The 19,000-nt window shown below is 43.3% G+C and overlaps 2 protein-coding genes across 3 annotated transcripts in view; one reads left to right on the forward strand and one right to left on the reverse strand.

Annotated features, from left to right (window-relative positions):
* fstl5 (follistatin-like 5) overlaps positions 1-19,000 on the reverse strand; it is a 106,352-nt gene that overhangs the window by 51,365 nt on the left and 35,987 nt on the right. The gene's annotated exons all lie outside the window — the stretch shown is intronic.
* Positions 1-19,000, forward strand: part of qdpra (quinoid dihydropteridine reductase a) — an 82,918-nt gene that overhangs the window by 9,824 nt on the left and 54,094 nt on the right. The gene's annotated exons all lie outside the window — the stretch shown is intronic.

The raw sequence follows: 19,000 nt of genomic DNA on the forward strand, positions 1-19,000 counted from the left end.
CATAAAAATGTGCCATGTGTGATATTAATGTAGTCTTTTTTTTTTTCTTTTTTTTTTTTTCTTTCTTCACCCTAGCTAGTTCACGGGTGCTTGAAATGAGAGCGATGCTTTGTTAAAAATCAGCTGCATCGGAAAGATAGACGGCTTTTGATTTTATCTGGCAGAGCAAAATGAGATAGCTGGAAAAAGGCTAATGCACGTGATCCATCCGCACAAAAGCAGGTGAAGGTTGTGAAGACGCGTCCGCTCTACGACTCCCAGCGGAGCGCTTCTGTCTAATAGCACATTTATTCGCACATGAAACTTTATTTATATCCATCTATGATTTGAAATTGTGAAGAAACATGAACATCCTGTTCCTTCTTTTCAACTGTAGGATGTGCGTCGTCATGGTGACAAATGTTTGAAATCCACAGGGAGCCTGCTTTGTCCCTGAAGGATTCTCGTGTCTTGTCCAATCTTCCATTTTGAAAGCAAGCTCAACATGAAGTCAGGATGCTACAAGTCAGATTTATTTAGTAGCCTAATCTTACTACAGTAAAATAAAGTTGTATTTTTCCCCAAGAATAAAAGACACATTTTTAGAGGGGAAAAAAGTACTTCTAGAAGAAAATGACAATTTGGGGGTAATAAATATTAAAAAAAAGAATAATAAAAAAAAAAAAAGTTTGTCTTGACTTAGAAAAAGAAAGTCCAAAAAGACTTGTTATTTCTTGAAAGAAATCCAACTTTATTCGCCTATTATTACTTTTAACTTGGAAAAAAAAAAAAACCCTGTCTTATCATACAATGCCTTTTTTCCTTCAAATTTTCTCCATCAAAATTTACTTTAAAAATTTGCCTTGCTTGAATAAGTACAACTTTTTTGAAAGTACAGGGGTTTTTTTTGTTTTGTTTTTAATTCTCGCTAAATCACATTTTTCTCCAAAATTTTTAACATGCGTATTGGAGTCCAAATTTTTCTTTTCATAAAAAATTGTGACTTTGCCTCATGTCAAATCAGATTTATTGTCATATTACTTCTTTATCGAAAAAATACAACTTTATTTGCATATCCCCAGACCTTTTTCTCTGCCCTCCCTAAAAACATAATTGTGAAATTTTTTTTAATTGGGAAAAAAAAAGTTTTCTTAAAAATGATGACTGTCCGAGTACAACTTTATCTGTCCATTTTTTATTTTTTTTTGTTAATATCTGTCCATTTTTTATTTATTTTTGTTAATATTAGCACATATTTTCTTGTCAAATATAAAACTGGAACAAATACGTTATTCGCCTAAGAGTGCAACTTTATAACTGTGGAAAACATTTTATTTAAACTCTGCTGTTTTCTAATCCTCTTTTGTAAAGTGCAGTAAGTCTGCAAGGCTAAGCCGTGTACATTATACAATAAAGCATGGAGAAGAACACTCCAGACTGTTAGCAAGGTTAAACTTCAACAAATGTAAAGGTATGTAATGTATAGGAAAGCAACTCAGGTGACGTCTGCGCTCTTTTTGGTTAAAAAAATATATATATTACAATTTTAAAAATATACAGTACATACAATTTTTTCAACCCCCCAACATAATATAGAATCCCCAATATAGAATTTTTTTATTATTATTATTTTGTGCCGCCTCATCCAAAAGCGAACAATACCGCATAAGGTTGTAACGCGAAGGACGCGCCACTATTCAAATCCCACCTTGCTCTTGCGCTTTGATTTCTCACGAAAAAAAAAAAAAAAGCGGCGGCTCAAGCAGCACGAGAGCGAAACCCGAGTCGCGAGCTGCGCATCCGCCCGTGGCCTAGGCCGCCATCCATCAGCGTGCTGACAAGCAAGCCGACCCCCGAGCGCAGGTCACCGATGGCAATCTTGAAGGGCGAGCGCGCGGGCCGCGACACCTGAGCTCGGCCGTAAAGCAACGCGTGACGTCGCACGTTTACAGGTCAACCCCAAAAGCGACGGGTTTTATCTCCTAAAGACTAGGGATCAACCGATATCGATTTTTTTTTCAGATTACAATAAGCGATTAATCGGATGATTAAAGGAATACAGGGTGATTCAAATTGACATAATATATATTTTTTATATTTAGAACATTTTTTATATTTTTCATTGCTCTAATGTACAAAAACACAATGTTTTTTGTTTGTTTGTTTGTTTTTTACACAATATTGTGACCTTATTTTTGTATCGCCAACCTCCCCACAATATTGTGATAATTATCGTATTGTGACCTTCATATCGTGATATCGTATCGTGATGTTTGGATATCGTTACAACCCTAATATCAGCCGATTAATTGGTCAGGCCCTAATTGTAAGCCACTATGACATAGACATCTTATAATAATTACCCAAGTCATTTTTTCAGATCTTTCAGGAAACACAAAAAAATGAGTCATTTGCATCATGAGATAAGTTTGGCAAAAAAAAGAAAAAGAAAAGACTTTTAAGATTCTTTTCAGAGGGTGAAAACATTGAAGAGTTTGAACCAAACCGGACAATGATTGTTTACGTACCACTAGAGGGCGCCCTTGTACACACTGAAATTTACTGGACTACGACAAACTATTTGCACTCCATTTGCTCTCATTTCCTTTTAGATGTCATTTTACTCCATCAGTTCCTGCCAGTTCCTTGCCTGCGAAACCTCACTTCATTCACTTTTTGCACAACAAACTTTTCAATTTTACGTCAGCCCATTTGGGCAGCCGACTAATTAGGCATGAATTGATTACATCCTCTGCTGACTTTGTTTTCACAATGTTTATCCATCCATCCATTTTCTTTACCGCTTTTCTTCACAAGGGTCGCAGGGGCGCTGGAGGTTATCCTAGCTGGCTTCGGGCAGTAGGCGGGACACACCCTGAACTGGTTGCCAGCCACTCGTAGGGCATCATAATGTTTATTTGTTTAAAAAAGTAACAATGCAGTTGTGGCGGTTTACTCTGTCGGTGGCATTAGTCGTGAGCAACGATGTGTCGAGTTGACTCGTTGCCGACCGTATTTTATCTCGCAGGGCTTCATTCACTTGTGTTCACTTCCACAAACACGCGAGCAGCATCTTTCGTTGCGGCCTCATAAAGCATGCTCAGACCCCATCAAAGTGGCCGTGCGTTGATTACTATAAATAACCTTTAATGGCACTTGAAGGGACCGAAAGAAAAACACAGGCGTAGCGCTCAGGTCGGTGTTGCCGGCACCACAAATAACAGCACGCTTGCTTCTCGGTGGGGGACGGAATCATTCCTGGGATGAACTGTCGCCTGGTCGCCGCTTGATTTAGAGACTTAATAAGGTTCGCCCCTATGCCGGACAAGCGAGGGACTTGCATGAATGCTATGCAATTCAAACATTATTTTTTACACTACCAACAAATCAAAGTACAGAAAGTTTCTCCCCCCCAAAAAAACAGAATTTAAAGTTGGCTTGACTGATTTTATAAACATTTCTGGGGTGTCAGGCAATTTTATTTTTTTTTAATATAAAGGGCATGACTTGACAAGTTAACTCACGATTAATCACAAATTTATATCTGTTCTAAATGGACAATAAAATGTTTTTTCTAGGTTTTCATACTTGTTAACATAAAAAGTAGGGATGGGCGAGTACCGATACCAGGTATCGGTATCGGGCCGATACCAGCCTTTTTTCAAGTACTCGAGTACTCGTGACGCAGACGAGTACAAGCGACCGATGGCAGAGGGGGAAGACGTTAAGTGAGTCCTGCTTGCCTGTAAATGGCGCTAGCTTGCAGCAGTTTTTCATCAAAACTTCACCGGTTTGGAAATACTTCAAAATTGTGAATCTTAAACTAAAAGAGCATTTTTGTGTTTTATTTTGAGCGTTAAGACTATTGAAGAGTGACTGTGCTGTCCTTTTGTCAAAATTAAAGGAAATATATTTGTTTAAAAATGTCTTTTAGTGATTTTTTTTTTTGTCAAAATGTACTACTGGTATCGGCAGTTGGTATCGGTGAGTACTGAGGGTCTGAGTATCGGTATCGGTCTGAAAAAAAGTGGGATCGAACATCCCTAATAAAAAGTGGAAAAAAATGTTAAACTAATCGAAATATGGCTCCATCTTTTAGCCATGCATACAGTAATTTCATAATAATTCATAAAATTGGGTTAAAATTAAAAAATGAGTATGGCATTGATTTGTGTTGTCTTTTTTCTGCCACTAGATGGCATAATTGTATTTGTAAGCTGTTGGTGAAAGCTCAGTGCATTTTTCTTTTCATATTTAGAGCTATCTAATCTTAACATGAAGTAACTTGTGAAATGCTGCAGATTTTTAAAATTGTAAAATACAAATTGACCCCAGTCTCCACAAATATACGCATTATTTTTACATTTATTATTGCAAAATTTTGACGTGTCTGCTGCATTGCGACTGGAATTCCCCCACTACAGGCTTGACAATTAAGGGGCACTTCATTAATTAAAAAAAAAAAAAAATAGTGGTGTTAAAGAAACTTAACTCAAAATTGACACAATAATTTTGAAACCCCGGATATATATGTAACGTATATATTACACACACCCACAACAAACATCTTAGTAGGAGGCGAACTAGCAAAAACAGATTATCATGGCGTCTCTCGAGGTTGACTGGTAATCCGCTCTGAGGTCAGCAGCAGGTGAACACGCGCACGCACGAGCGCACTCTCATAGCATCATCATCATCATCATCGCCATCCATCCGAGCGCAAAGCGATGTAATCCCACAGATCGAGTGCGCCGCACGTGGCGTCCTCCTCAGCCTTCATCGATCGCCCCCTAAAGCCGTCGACTTGACAAAAAAGGTGACGCTAACTCCGAGTGTCACCATCTCGCCAGCTGTGCCGTTTATATTTTATCACCTCCGCCCAAGTAGCTTTGCGAGAGGGCTTACCATACTTCCTCAAATAGAGTGGAAGCAAGCGGGGGGACTTTCTGTTGTTGCGCTCTGAGATGTCCTCCCAGATGCAGTCAAATGGAAAATATTGATTCAAACCCAAATCTCAGAACTATAAGACAGATATGCTCACCGCTAATGGAAGTAACAATCTATCATTTGTATTTTAATCACGGAAATATGGGTCATCACGGCATACATTTTCGGGGGTGTTTGTTCCAAGGCCAAGTCCTGAGGGACTGCACATCCTCCCTTCCCGGAGTGCAGCTCGTAGATAAATGACTTTGTGGTCCTCCCGCTGCCAAGTGGGAGGGCGACGCGGGCCGAGCTGGCTGCCAATTACGGCAGATGACTCCATACATCAGCAAACATTTCGATTTCCCACCATTCAGTCATCCGGCGAGAACAACGAATGCGCCCGCCTGCTGGACGCCAATATTTTACGTCCTGTTGACCTGGATACACCGTCAACCTTGCAATCGAGATGTGCGGCTATCTATACATCATTTAGCTCTCTGTTTGGCACACATAATTTGATTGGTGACTTTAGGTAGGCCGTTTTGTTGTGACTTTTTCTCTTTGGCACACGTGAATCCAATTAAGACAAAATAAATGTGAGACAAAATAAATTAAGTAGAATACAAAATATTTGTAATGATCATACTGAGCCTATTTTAAAACCACAGTGGCCAGCAGATACATTCATTTCATGCCACTTACTCAATTTACTTCTTTATTTAAGTCATTAAATCATTCACAATCTCATTAAGTAATTGTGGGAATGCTGAAGCATTCCCACATATGTTATTGTGATTTTTATTCTCCACACTTATTTGCCACATAATACTTCCAATTTACAGTGTTCAAATTTCAACTAGCTTAAAAAAAATTCATGCCTCCCGGGGTATATATCGTCTGATTCCACATGACTTACAGTATTTGCACAATTTAACATTTAATATCAACTTTCATTTTCAATGGGACAGACATTGAACTTTTTCTAAGTATCACTTTCCACGCCCACTTCCGTACATATCATCTTTACCAGGAGTCTGATACTCCTCCGTGGCACAGTTGGTATTGTCCAGTAACCAGGTTAGAATTTCATAATTTATCTCTCAATTTACTTCATAATGATTTCACATGCATTCAGATCTATTAGCATTCAGCTTTCAGCATTCCCATACAATTTCTCCAGAAATTCCACTTAGTCTAGTTACAAATGTCATTCAGTGATTAAAAGGTATTTTAATGCTGCATGACAATGCTGCCAAATAAATCAAATGCGGAGCAATGTAGTTTTAAAAATTAATCATCTTAAAAATAAAACAATAAAAAAAATAAAAAAAAGAGAACATCATCAGTCAAGGAAATAAATGTCATTCAATAAATATGAATGTCTAGGTAACTAAAAATGTCCTTAACTAAAGCCAAGTAGAACTGCTACTAGATTAAATGATCATTTAAATAATTATAAAGGCCATAAAATAAATCAAAATTAATTAAATAAATTAAAATTAACCTTTAAAAAATTCATGCAATTAATTATGTAACTATAAAGTCAATTAAAATTAAACAAATAAAGCTGCCATCAAATAATTTCAAAATGTCATGAGACTATTTAGATAGATCATGTTAAAATTAATGATCATTAAAAAGATTCAACATAACTAAATATTAGATTTTACACTGTAATCAATTTGATGTATTATTTCACATTTCTGCGATTGGCTGGCAACCAGTTCAGGGTGAACCCCGCCTACTGCCCGAAGCCAGCTGGGATAGGCTCCAGCACCCCCGCGACCATTGTGAGGCGCAAGCTGTTAAGAAGATGGATGGATGGATGGATGGATATTTCACATTTTAATGAAATTAAATATTTTAATGTTCAAGCCTCTATAAATCACAGCCTATTGTGTCGTTATCAATGTTATTAGACGAGTCCAGAAAGGATCCTCTTGGACTTCCGACGTGGTCTCCATGGCAATTTGAACACGTGCTATGATATGTGGGGAACTTTTAATATGTCTCAATGATAATTTTATAAAAGGTATAAGAAAGGTCACACACTAGTTCCTGAGTACAGTTTAATTAGACGGGAGCAAAATCTTTCTTATATGAGGACAGGCATGGGTGAGTGGACTATTCATAGCTTTGATATGAGAAAGACGCCCACGGTACGGCGACCCGGTCGATGCTCTCTTCCTCCTCCTCAAGTGTGTGGTAGCACCAAAGCGTTTTCAAAAACGGATGACATCAAAACAAATGCCTACAAGCTGCTCAAATACAAAAAATACTAATTGTGGCAAGTCACAAAATCATTGTGCACAAATTACATAGCCAGAGTTGACGTTGCTCTCCCACGAGCACAATTAATACATAAGATAAATACTACATCCACTAAAACTAGAAAATATGATACTTTTCATTTGATGTGGCTGTCATGGTCATTCAATAAGTAATGTAACGATGGCTAAATCACTTGTATGCAGCTTGCTAGCACAATGAAGAAATACTGAACTTGCATGCTAGCTGAACGTTCCGGAGAAACACAAAAGTTGAACAAAACCTTTTTGGTTGAATATGTCTGTTTGTTTTTGTCTTGGTGACATCAAAACAAAGCACAGTACTTAATTTCAGAAAAGAAGTTTCTAAAAGTTGTTTTTCCCCGTGCCTGCGTGGGTCTTCTCCGGGTAATCCAATCTCCTCCCACAAACTGGGCGCTCCGAATTGTCCGTAGGTGTGCTTGTGCGTGTGGAAGGTTGTTCGTCTCTGTGTGCCCTGCGATTGGCTGGCGACCGGTTCAAGGTGTACCCCGCCTGCTGCCCATAGCCAGCTGGGATAGGCCCCAGCACCCCCCGCTACCCTTGTGAGGAGCAAGCGGTTCATAAAATGGATGGATGGCCTTCATGCATGTCATCAAGCCACAGCAACATTGATTTTTATGCCGGGGCAGGTCTATTTTAAGAACTTTAATTTAGGAATTTAGCAGAACGTAGCCTATTGTGGCTCGCCGGATGTTCCGGCTGACTGAGGCCGTTTTCTATTACACACCTGACAACTTGGTGATGTGTAACTCGATTTTGATGAATTTTTGGATGTCACAAACAGATGCACGACCTGGGGTGGAAGGCGTCGCAACTTTAGCCCAACCCAACTCACTCAATGCAAAAATATCCAAATTGTGCACAGTTCGACTGTGCTTTGCGCTGTGGGCCGGCGGTCTCTGGGATGGCATTCCTTCCTGTGGTGGTTTGCCATCATCCTTCTAAATGTGGATGAACTCCTCCTGGGTACCTTTCCTCACAGGGTTTCTCTGTGCCCCACCATGTGGTTTGTGTGTGTCTGTGGGTACGATCATGGGGATATGGGGGGGAGGGGTGGCTTTTTCTTTTTTTTTGTATTATGGATGTTTTAATTGTTCAACACTTTGAGTTGCATTTGAATGTATGAAAGGTGCTATTGATTGATTGATTGATTGACTTGCACAGGGCTCGAAAATAGGGCCCTGAATAAATCATGTTACCAGTGTAGCAGTCGGCTAGTTTACGAGCTAGCTCAGTATGGCTAGCGCTGCTATTTTGTAAAAGCTTGATATGAATCGTTTGTGAGTACTTCGAGTGGGAGTGGTATTAATCAAGTGAAGCGACAAACTCCTCCTTAAAGACACTTGACATTTGTATGACGGTAAACAGTCATAAATGTGATTCAAAACATTGCCCGTACGGTCAACGAAGATCTTGCGTCCATGTTAATGCTACTCAGACGCTTCGTGTCATGACTGTCAACGAATTGAGTGCATCGACGTCACGAACGTCTCTCTCGGTGCTTCGGGGAGGGAACAAACATCCTAGACGCTTAATCGGCCAATTTGTCATATGATTGTTTGGGCTCGGCGCGAGGAATAATAGGCCCATCCCGCACCCCATAATGAACATGCAAATCGATACGGCGAGGTCTCAAGCCCGGCGTGCTATAAATAAGCCTATTGATCACGTAGGGGCAAACACATGCTCGTCGTCTAACCTGCATCAGCCTGCAAGCAAATAAGATTACAGGCTTGTCCGATTGAGATGTAAAGTGTAAATGATTGAGAATGCTATATGTGTTTTCTCTCGCCAGCAAGTGCATATCAAAGGCGAGTCGAATCAATGCATGAAATATTCATTGAAGGAAAAAGAAGAGCAAAGTAAGAACGGCTTACCAAAAGGAAAAGATTTATATACGAGTCGACGTCTTTAAATGTACAGTGAGGGGAAAGTGTATCACTATTTTCACGATGATTTAGCGTTACGTTAGTCAATGTGCTGTTGAGTTTTTCCGGGTTTTTCCAGATTAAAAATAAATAGTGGCTTTTAAATAGTATTTAAAATGTTTGACTGTGTTGCATTCATCCGGATGTTTGTTATGTGGCAATTGGTTAAATATTGTCATTAATTAAAAAAATACTGACTAGTGAATAGAAATAATTGAGTGTATAATACTTTTATTAATAAGTACATGATCCAATTACTTTAATAATACCACTTCATAATAACCACAGATTGTTTTAATAACATGTTTTTACTAGTAATAAACATTTACCCAAAATGTGTCATGGTTCGGTTCTCAGCCTGTTGTGCTTGTGTATGTGTGTCTCTTTCAGTGCCTGTAACGAGGGGGGCGTGCCCCAGCGCCGCACCTGCAACGCGTTGGTAATCAAGGCTTTAAAAGGACTCCGAACAGCACTGACAGCTGTCGGATTATTATTTGCTCATCTTCGTGTCCAAGTGTTCTCCGCGTTTCCTTGTTGGTAAAGTTTTTGAATCTGCCGTCGTCTTTAGTTTACTTGTATTCACGTGTGTGTTTCCGCGTCGCCTTTTGTTGTTATTCTCGTGTGATTGATTCCGTGTACATTTCGTGTCGTCCTTGCCGGGTGCAAGTGATTTAAGTTTTTCTAGTCCTTGCTGTTAGCAAGTGTTTTTTGTTACGTTAGTTCTCCTTGCCGTTTGCAAGCGATTTTGGTTATGTCAGTTTTCCTTGCAGTTGCAAGCGCTTTTTGTTACATTCGTGTTCCCTGCCTTTTGCAGGAGTTTTGTGTTTTCCAATTCCTCCTTGCCTTCGGCAAGTGTCCTTTGTTACTGCCGTGTCCCTCGCCTGTGTGCAGGGGCACCGCTGAAAATTTCGTTGTCTTGCCTGCGCGCAAGCTTTGTGCTTTCGGTTTTTCCAAAAGAATAAATCGAGGTTGTTTTCCTCCTCCGAGCCTGCCTTTTTGGGATCTGTTCTTTATCGACTCTGTCGAGTCCTTACAGAATAATCCGACCATGGATCCCGCCGACTCGGAGAAGGTGAGACAGGCGTTGGCCAGCCAGGGGCAACGGGTTGGGCAAACCGAGACCACCTTGGTAGGACTCCAAGAGGTGGTAGGCAGGCTTGCTCACCGGTGCGAGCAGATGTTCGCGAAGCTCGAGCAGCTCGGTTCCCGCGGAGTACTAGACTCGGAACTTCCGCGAACGGACTCAGCCACGTTGGCTTCCCCAGCAGCTCCAAGGGAACCCGTTTTGCCCCACCCGTCGCGCTATGACGGACAGGCGGGTGGTTGCGGTCAGTTCTTGCATCAATGTTCGCTTATTTTCGACCAGCAACCGTATACCTACGCTCGTGACCCATCTAAGATTGCTTTCATTATGAGCCTCCTGTCTGGTCAAGCCGCTACATGGGCGATGGTGGTGAGCAACTCACGACCAGACCTCCGGTCCTCCTTCCCGATTTTTGTTTCTGAATTTCAACGTGTGTTCGACCATCCAGTCAAGGGGAAGGAGGCCGGAGGTCGGTTGTTAGACTTAGTGCAAGGAGAAAGATCCGTCGCTGACTACTCGATCATGTTTCGTATTCTGGCCGCGGAGAGCGGATTTGCTGATTGTGCCTTGCGAAGTATTTTTCGTCGTGGTTTGAATACGGTACTGAAGGATGAACTGGCGGTCCGCGACGATACGAACTCCCTCGAAGGACTTATTGCACTCACCATCCGGTTGGACAACCGCTTACGTGAACGGCACCGGGAGCGTGCCTGTGAGCGGCAAGAGCCATCCGCCAACCGTCGCATGACTGGACTCACCTGCATCGACGACGCGGAAGTACGTTCTCTTCCGGGCGCCCCAGCGGACACAGGGGAGCCCATGCAGGTCGGAGGTGGACGCCTGCATCCTGAGGAGCGCCGCCGTCGATGGCTCACTGGAGCCTGTCTCTACTGCGGTCAACCAGGGCACCGGGCGGCGTCCTGCCCGGCGAAACCACAACGTCGAACGCGACCGACCACCCGACTGGGGGGACGGGCCAAGGAGACCCAGGAGTCTGGAATGGACTCGGATCAGGGTAAGCACCTACCGGGGGGAACCGAACCAAGTCCTTCGAGTAGGTCTAGCTGTAATATTCGACGGTTAGAGTTATCGGGGGAGTTGTCCGACGGCGGGATGAATCTTAAAGTTAGGGCACTCATAGATTCGGGGGCCGATGATTGCTTCGTCGACCCGTGTGTAGTAGAGGCGTTGGGGACCCCGGTGGAACCGTTAGAGAAGGTTAAGGAGGTTTTCGACCTCGATGGGCGGTTATTAGCGCAGGTCCGACATGTTACCGGTCCACTTACCTTGAGGCTTTCGGGGAATCACGTGGAGAGGAGGAGTTTTTTCGTTATGCCATCCCGTGCTGCGCCCCTAGTATTGGGGCTTCCGTGGCTAAAGACTCATAATCCCGATATCGATTGGGATAAGCCCGCGCTGGAGAACTGGAGTCCCTTCTGCCACGCCCACTGCTTGAGGTCGGCAGATGGGACTTCCAACGTTCCCGTATCTCCTGCTCCCGAAGCGATTTGCCTCGATCAGGTCCCGGAAGAGTATCATGATTTGGGAAAGGTGTTTAGCAAGGACCGTGCCCAGGCGTTGCCTCCCCATAGACCATACGATTGTGCGATTGATCTGATTCCCAATGCGCCACTACCGAGTTCACGCTTGTACCAGGTATCCCAGCCTGAACAAGAAGCCCTCCGGGAATATATTTCGAGTTCGCTGGCTAACGGTCAGATCCGTCCGTCTAAACCACCCGTGGGGGCGTGGTTCTTCTTTATTGAGAAGAAGGATAAGTCCCTTCGTCCCTGTGTAGATTATCGGGGATTGAATGATATTACCGTCAAGAATAAATACCCGCTTCCACTGTTGGACTCTGCCTTCGCTCCGTTACAATCCGCCAGAATCTTTTCTAAATTAGATTTGCGAAGTGCGTACCATTTGATTCGTATACGAGAAGGAGATGAATGGAAGACCGCATTCAAAACTTCCCTTGGTCACTTTGAATATTGCGTCATGCCTTTCGGTTTAACGAATGCGCCAGCGGTGTTCCAGTGTTTGATAAATGATGTCCTCCGGGACATGTTGAATGTTTTTTGTTTTGTCTATTTAGACGACATTTTGATCTTTTCGCGCGACGAGCACGAGCACCGGCAACATGTTCGCCTGGTTCTCCAGCGTCTTTTGGAGAACAGACTTTATGTCAAGGCAGAGAAATGTGAAATCCACTCTAAGTCGGTTCAGTTCCTGGGCTTTATCATCGAGGGAGGGCAACTTCGAGCGGATCCGGTCAAGACCCAGGCCGTGGTCGATTGGCCGAGCCCCAAGACACGGAAACAGCTGCAACGTTTTTTGGGCTTCGCCAATTTCTATCGGCGATTTATTAGGAATTATAGTTTACGGGCAGCCCCACTGACCAAGTTAACCTCGAGTAAAGTCCCGTTTAGATGGACACCTAGTGCCGAAGAGGCGTTCCATGTTGTTAAACAGTTGTTTGTCAACCCACCTGTACTGATCCACCCTAATACCGATGTTGCTTTTGTGGTCGAGGTTGACGCGTCGGATTCAGGAGTGGGGGCGGTCCTGTCCCAGCGGTCGCCAGAAGACGGGAAGCTCCACCCCTGTGCCTTCTTCTCCAGGCGACTGAGCCCCGCTGAGGCCAACTACGACGTCGGGAACCGGGAGCTGTTGGCAATTGTCCTGGCGCTACAGGAATGGCGACACTGGCTGGAGGGCGCCAAGGAGCCATTTGAGGTTCTAACGGATCACAAGAACCTGGCGTACCTCCGAGCCGCCAAGAGACTCAACTCACGGCAGGCACGCTGGGCCTTGCTTTTCACACGATTCAACTTTGTCGTGAACTATCGCCCGGGGTCCCGGAACCAGAAGTCTGACGCTCTGTCCCGAATGCATGATGCTGCAACTCCTGAGGCCGGGACAGAACCGATCCTACCAGAACGTTGCTTTGTGGGCGCGCTGCGCTGGGAGGTCGAAGAAAGGGTCATGGAGGCTCTGGAGGGAATCACTGTTCCTGGGGAGTGCCCGGCCGAGAGGCTATTTGTTCCTGACCCGTTGCGGGCGGAGGTCCTGCAGTGGGGTCACAGCTCACGAGTGGCATGTCATCCGGGAATTAACAGGACTCTTGCCCTCGTCAGTCAGCGATTCTGGTGGCCAGAGATGAAGAAAGACATTGTCGAGTTCGTCAAGGCCTGCACCGCTTGTGCATGCGGCAAATCCTCACACCAGCCTCCGGCGGGTCTACTACGGCCGCTACCCATCCCGTCGCGGCCGTGGTCCCACATCTCCCTGGACTTCATCACAGGCCTCCCTAGGTCGAGGCGAAACACGGTGATCATGACGGTGATTGACCGGTTCTCCAAGATGACTCATTTTGTAGCTCTCTCCAAGCTGCCGTCCTCCTGGGAAACGGCGCAACTCCTCACCCGTCACGTATTCAGACTCCACGGAATACCCGTAGACTTGGTCTCAGACCGTGGTCCACAGTTCATTTCCCAGGTCTGGAGAAAATTCTGTAAGCTGCTGGGAGCCACAGCGAGCTTATCTTCAGGATATCATCCTCAAACAAACGGCCAAACAGAGAGGGCCAATCAGGACCTGGAAGCCGCCCTCCGATGCGTTTGCCTGCACAACCCTGAATCCTGGGCTACGCACCTGCCTTGGATCGAGTACGCCACCAACACCCTGCCGTCTTCAGCGACTGGACGCTCGCCGTTTATGGCGGCCTACGGGTATCAGCCACCTCTGTTCCCGTCGCAAGAGGGACCCATTGAGCTGCCCACAATCCAGCAGCACCTACGTCGGGCCCACAAGGTGTGGCGGGAAACACGAGCAGCGTTGTCCCGCACGGCGGTCCGCAACAAGGAGATAGCGGATCGCCGGCGGCGGCCGGAGCCAGCCTACCAGCCAGGGGACAAGGTTTGGCTTTCCTCCCGGGACATGCGGCTGGCGGGAGGCGCCAAGAAATTGGGTCCGCGCTTCGTGGGACCTTTCGAGATTATTTCCATGATCAACCCTGTCACGGCGAAGCTCCGGCTACCCTCTTCCCTGAAGGTGTATCCGGTGTTCCACGTCTCCCTCCTTAAGCCTGTGACCCCCAGCCCACTGAATCCTCCCGCGCCAGCTCCGCCTCCTCCCCGGTTGGTTGATGGGGACCCTGTCTACACGGTCAAGGAAATCTTGGACTCGAGGCCCAGGGGCCGGGGCTTCCAGTATCTGGTCGACTGGGAGGGCTATGGACCTGAGGAGCGCCAGTGGATCCCCCGCTCCTGGATCCTTGACCCGTCTCTGCTCGACACGTTCTACGCTGCTCATCCTGATAAACCAGGTGGTCCGCCAAGGGGCGTCCGTTGAGGGGGGGGTACTGTCATGGTTCGGTTCTCAGCCTGTTGTGCTTGTGTATGTGTGTCTCTTTCAGTGCCTGTAACGAGGGGGGCGTGCCCCAGCGCCGCACCTGCAACGCGTTGGTAATCAAGGCTTTAAAACAGGGGTGTCAAACTCACGTTAGCTTAGGGGCCGCATGGAGGAAAATATATTATCAAGTGGGCCGCATCGGAAAAATAACGGTATATAACTTAAAAACAATTGCTGTAATTTATACGCAGATTTTCGTGGACCAGACCTAAATTACGGAGCTCAATTGTAATCATATTGTTCCGAAAAATAACACAAATGCAAATAGAACACAGCAACACTTTGCCGGTATACATTCTGGACGTGTGAAATCGACCTGTTTTGCATATATATTGTTCCCAGAATGCACTGCATGGCGCAGTTAATGATGTTATATGGACGTTTATCCTTGTCATATCTATTTGTGTTACCAGTAATTGAATTTGTGTCGTATTTAACACATTTATGTTGGTGTATGATTACAAAAAAATAATAATAATAATTAAACAAACTGTAGTTAAAGTTGTGTGTAAAATAATGACATCCCGGACGACGATTCCCTGGACAAGTTGCATTGGTCATCTGAGGACTGCTTGTGAAATTACAAAGTTATATGTTTTGATTGTGGCTGCCTGATTAATTAGTCGGACATTACAATTTTTTTTTTTTTTTTTTTTTTTTTTACTTTACAAAATTATCTCGCGGGCCGGATTAAACCCATTTGCGGGCCTGATCCGGCCCGCGGGCCGTATGTTTGACACCCCTGCTTTAAAAGGACTCCGAACAGCACTGACAGCTGTCGGATTATTATTTGCTCATCTTCGTGTCCAAGTGTTCTCCGCGTTTCCTTGTTGGTAAAGTTTTTGAATCTGCCGTCGTCTTTAGTTTACTTGTATTCACGTGTGTGTTTCCGCGTCGCCTTTTGTTGTTATTCTCGTGTGATTGATTCCGTGTACATTTCGTGTCGTCCTTGCCGGGTGCAAGTGATTTAAGTTTTTCTAGTCCTTGCTGTTAGCAAGTGTTTTTTGTTACGTTAGTTCTCCTTGCCGTTTGCAAGCGATTTTGGTTATGTCAGTTTTCCTTGCAGTTGCAAGCGCTTTTTGTTACATTCGTGTTCCCTGCCTTTTGCAGGAGTTTTGTGTTTTCCAATTCCTCCTTGCCTTCGGCAAGTGTCCTTTGTTACTGCCGTGTCCCTCGCCTGTGTGCAGGGGCACCGCTGAAAATTTCGTTGTCTTGCCTGCGCGCAAGCTTTGTGCTTTCGGTTTTTCCAAAAGAATAAATCGAGGTTGTTTTCCTCCTCCGAGCCTGCCTTTTTGGGATCTGTTCTTTATCGACTCTGTCGAGTCCTTACAAAATGTTGATATATCAATTAAAAGAAAACATTTCAAACGAATTAAATATTAGTAGAATTGGTTTATGGGCAGTAAATATAAAAAAGTACAATTACTTAATTGGAAATGATAAATGTTTGACAATATGTAGTGTAATAACAAATAAACCAAAAATAATGCTAGATGTTAATATTTTAACAATGAAAAATTCACCTTTACACTTAAATTTATTATTATATAATTAAATGAAAATATAGACCATAGTTTTAAATACAAATTTTTTTTTTTTTTTAAAGCTAAAAATAAATTAATAAGTAAACGACAACATTAAAGTACACAAAAACACAAGCGCCTTCAAGCGCATGTGAAATTGTCACAGGATGACCTCATAATAAACTACCAAGTGCCCACAAGTCATTATAGGAGAGCAAACTGTCTTCCACTGGGACAGACAGACAGACGCCTCGTTACGGCGGAGGCTCTCCAGAGGCTTGGGCTTGTTGTTGTTCATGTTCTTGTTGGTGCTACCTGGGGAGTTAGAAGCAACACCTTTCTGAAAAGATGCTAATTGCTAGTCTTTGTGCTCCGTTTGAAGAAAACATGCAGCATTCAGTCATGTTCGCATTTGTACACTCACACACATTCTACAATATACGAGAAAAAAAAAAGACCATTAAGATTCATTTAAACTAAAATGCCTCAACCCAAATACAGTAAACCCATGTTTTCATCTCCACATTTTGTTTCAAATTCCAGTTTCACTTAACCGCACGTGACTAGTGATGAATATTGATTGTTGATTACGAGTTAATAAACAACCCAAGGTAAAGTTATCCTCACATCTGGTGGATGCATTAGAAATAAACACCTACCCTCAAATAATAAATACCTACTTTTTTTTCATATCAAGAAAAAAAACGTTGAACAATTCTAAGATGACTCGTGATAATTGTGTATTTCAACACATATTCACCTCACCTCAAATAAACTCCTGCTGCCTTAACTTTAGACCTTAACTTTAGTTTCACTGACATGAAACTAAATTGTGTCCATTAAGAAAAAAATGTAATCCTCCCACCTAATTGGTGCCCCAACATAGTCATAACTGGCATATCAATCACTAGGTGCATCAAAAAAAAATAAAAAAATAAAATAAAATCAATGCCTCCCCTCAAATAAACATCTGTTCTCCTCTCCAAAATAAAAAGACAGTTCACTGCATTCAATTGGAACTCTCATTGTATTGACATCATATCACAACTACATGCATAAATAATACTTGCCTCCAAACATATTTTTCCTCTCCAAAAATAATAATAATAAAAAGATTTAAAAGAACAATTATGTGCCTTACCTCAAACCAACTATTTGTCCACCATTTATTTCTGTTCCAAACTCATTTGATATAAACTCATTGTATAGACATCACAACTAGCTGCATAAATAATGGATGCCTCCCCTCAAATAAACATTTTTCCTCTCTAAACAAAAAAACAGTCAAAAGACAATTCACATTATTCGACCAATTCAACAAATATGAGCTGCACGGAAAATAAACTATTTTTGCCCCACCCCGCCCTTTTCTGGCTGCATAAAGTAATAAAGACCTCACCTCAAATAAATGCCACGCAGTCAGAGCACAGAGCGGTAAAGCGTGACATGAACTTGTCAAATCCTCCCCTCGACTAACGAGAGCGTTGAGTCAACAAGTCAAAACCAGTAGCAGCAGAAACAACTTGGATACATCATATTCCATTTGTGATTCCACTCTCATATAGTATGTTAATGGCTCTCCTTATGTATTTATGCATGTCATTTAGATTGCAGGCCATGTAAAGTGCCAGAGGGACTGCAAATATGGAAATCGCATGCAAACGCCGCAGTACAAATCTCTTGCTATATGCATAATGTGTTGTTTTGGGCTTTCTATCATCGCAAATACACGCGGCTGCGAGTTATCTATTATATAGGCAGAGCACATCTGCCTCATTGTGGATTAAAACATGATGATTTATTCATCTGGTCACTATCATATTTTTGTAAAAGGGCTTGAGCAGCTTGAGGCATTGGGAGCGCGAGCACGTACTGATATCAAAACCATGTTTGCCGTCAGGCGCCTGTGGACATTTTGGATTGGGAAAGAAGATTTTTACGCTGCAGGGATGGAAAACTTTGACTGAAAGCTCTACAGTCAAACACAATTTAGCACCATGAAGTTTGGTCTACTCTCTATCATGAGTAAAGCCACAAAAAAAAAAAAAAAAGTCTGAAGAAGCCAATACCAAAAAGACCCAGGAAGTCTGTTTTATCATTATTTTGATTGATCATTATGAAAGATCCTTTAAAGATAAGCTTTCCATTAATATTCTGTCTCATCGCTCCTGAAAAGATACATGAAGTCTGCCATTTTTGGGTTGAAGCGGCCATTTTACCATTATTCTCACCATTTTGGACTCCTTTCTGATTGCAACCACATTTGAACGACATACTGGACAGATGCTACATGGTGACAATTTGTAGCTTTTAGTCATTAAAATGTCTTCCATTATCCTTTAAAGTGAGCCAGTTTTTCATTCGCCATAACTCAAATAGGACACATTTACGTGCGGAAGGTTTTCATCCCTGCGAGTATCACCACTTTTGGATTGATTGACAGCCACTTTGTTCCATTAGCGCCGGCTCATATCAAGACACTTCCCCGCTGTGCTAATCTAACGTTACAAGTGCAATGTCTCGTCTCTTCCTACTTTAACTGCAGTTTAGCGTCATCGCCGTAATGTGTTGTTTCAGCAAGCTCCATAAAAATGCCTTTGACCGGCGTGTGAAATCACATCATCAACTTTACTGGAGCGTTGCCGTTTTATCCAGTCCATAAGTCAGAAAGGCCCAGACTCTGCACTTTTCCTCTTAACTGCATGCCAGAATTGGAACCTACTTCCAACAGTAGCAAAGATTAGACGGGAAGCCAGTAATGACGGTTGGGAGGCTGCCAAACAGACGTGCGGAGCAGCCGACGTTTGGCCGTTGATCAGTTCTTGCTGTCTGTCTGTC

This window comes from Festucalex cinctus, chromosome 9, assembly GCF_051991245.1.
Source record: "Festucalex cinctus isolate MCC-2025b chromosome 9, RoL_Fcin_1.0, whole genome shotgun sequence".
Lineage (NCBI taxonomy): Eukaryota > Metazoa > Chordata > Actinopteri > Syngnathiformes > Syngnathidae > Festucalex > Festucalex cinctus.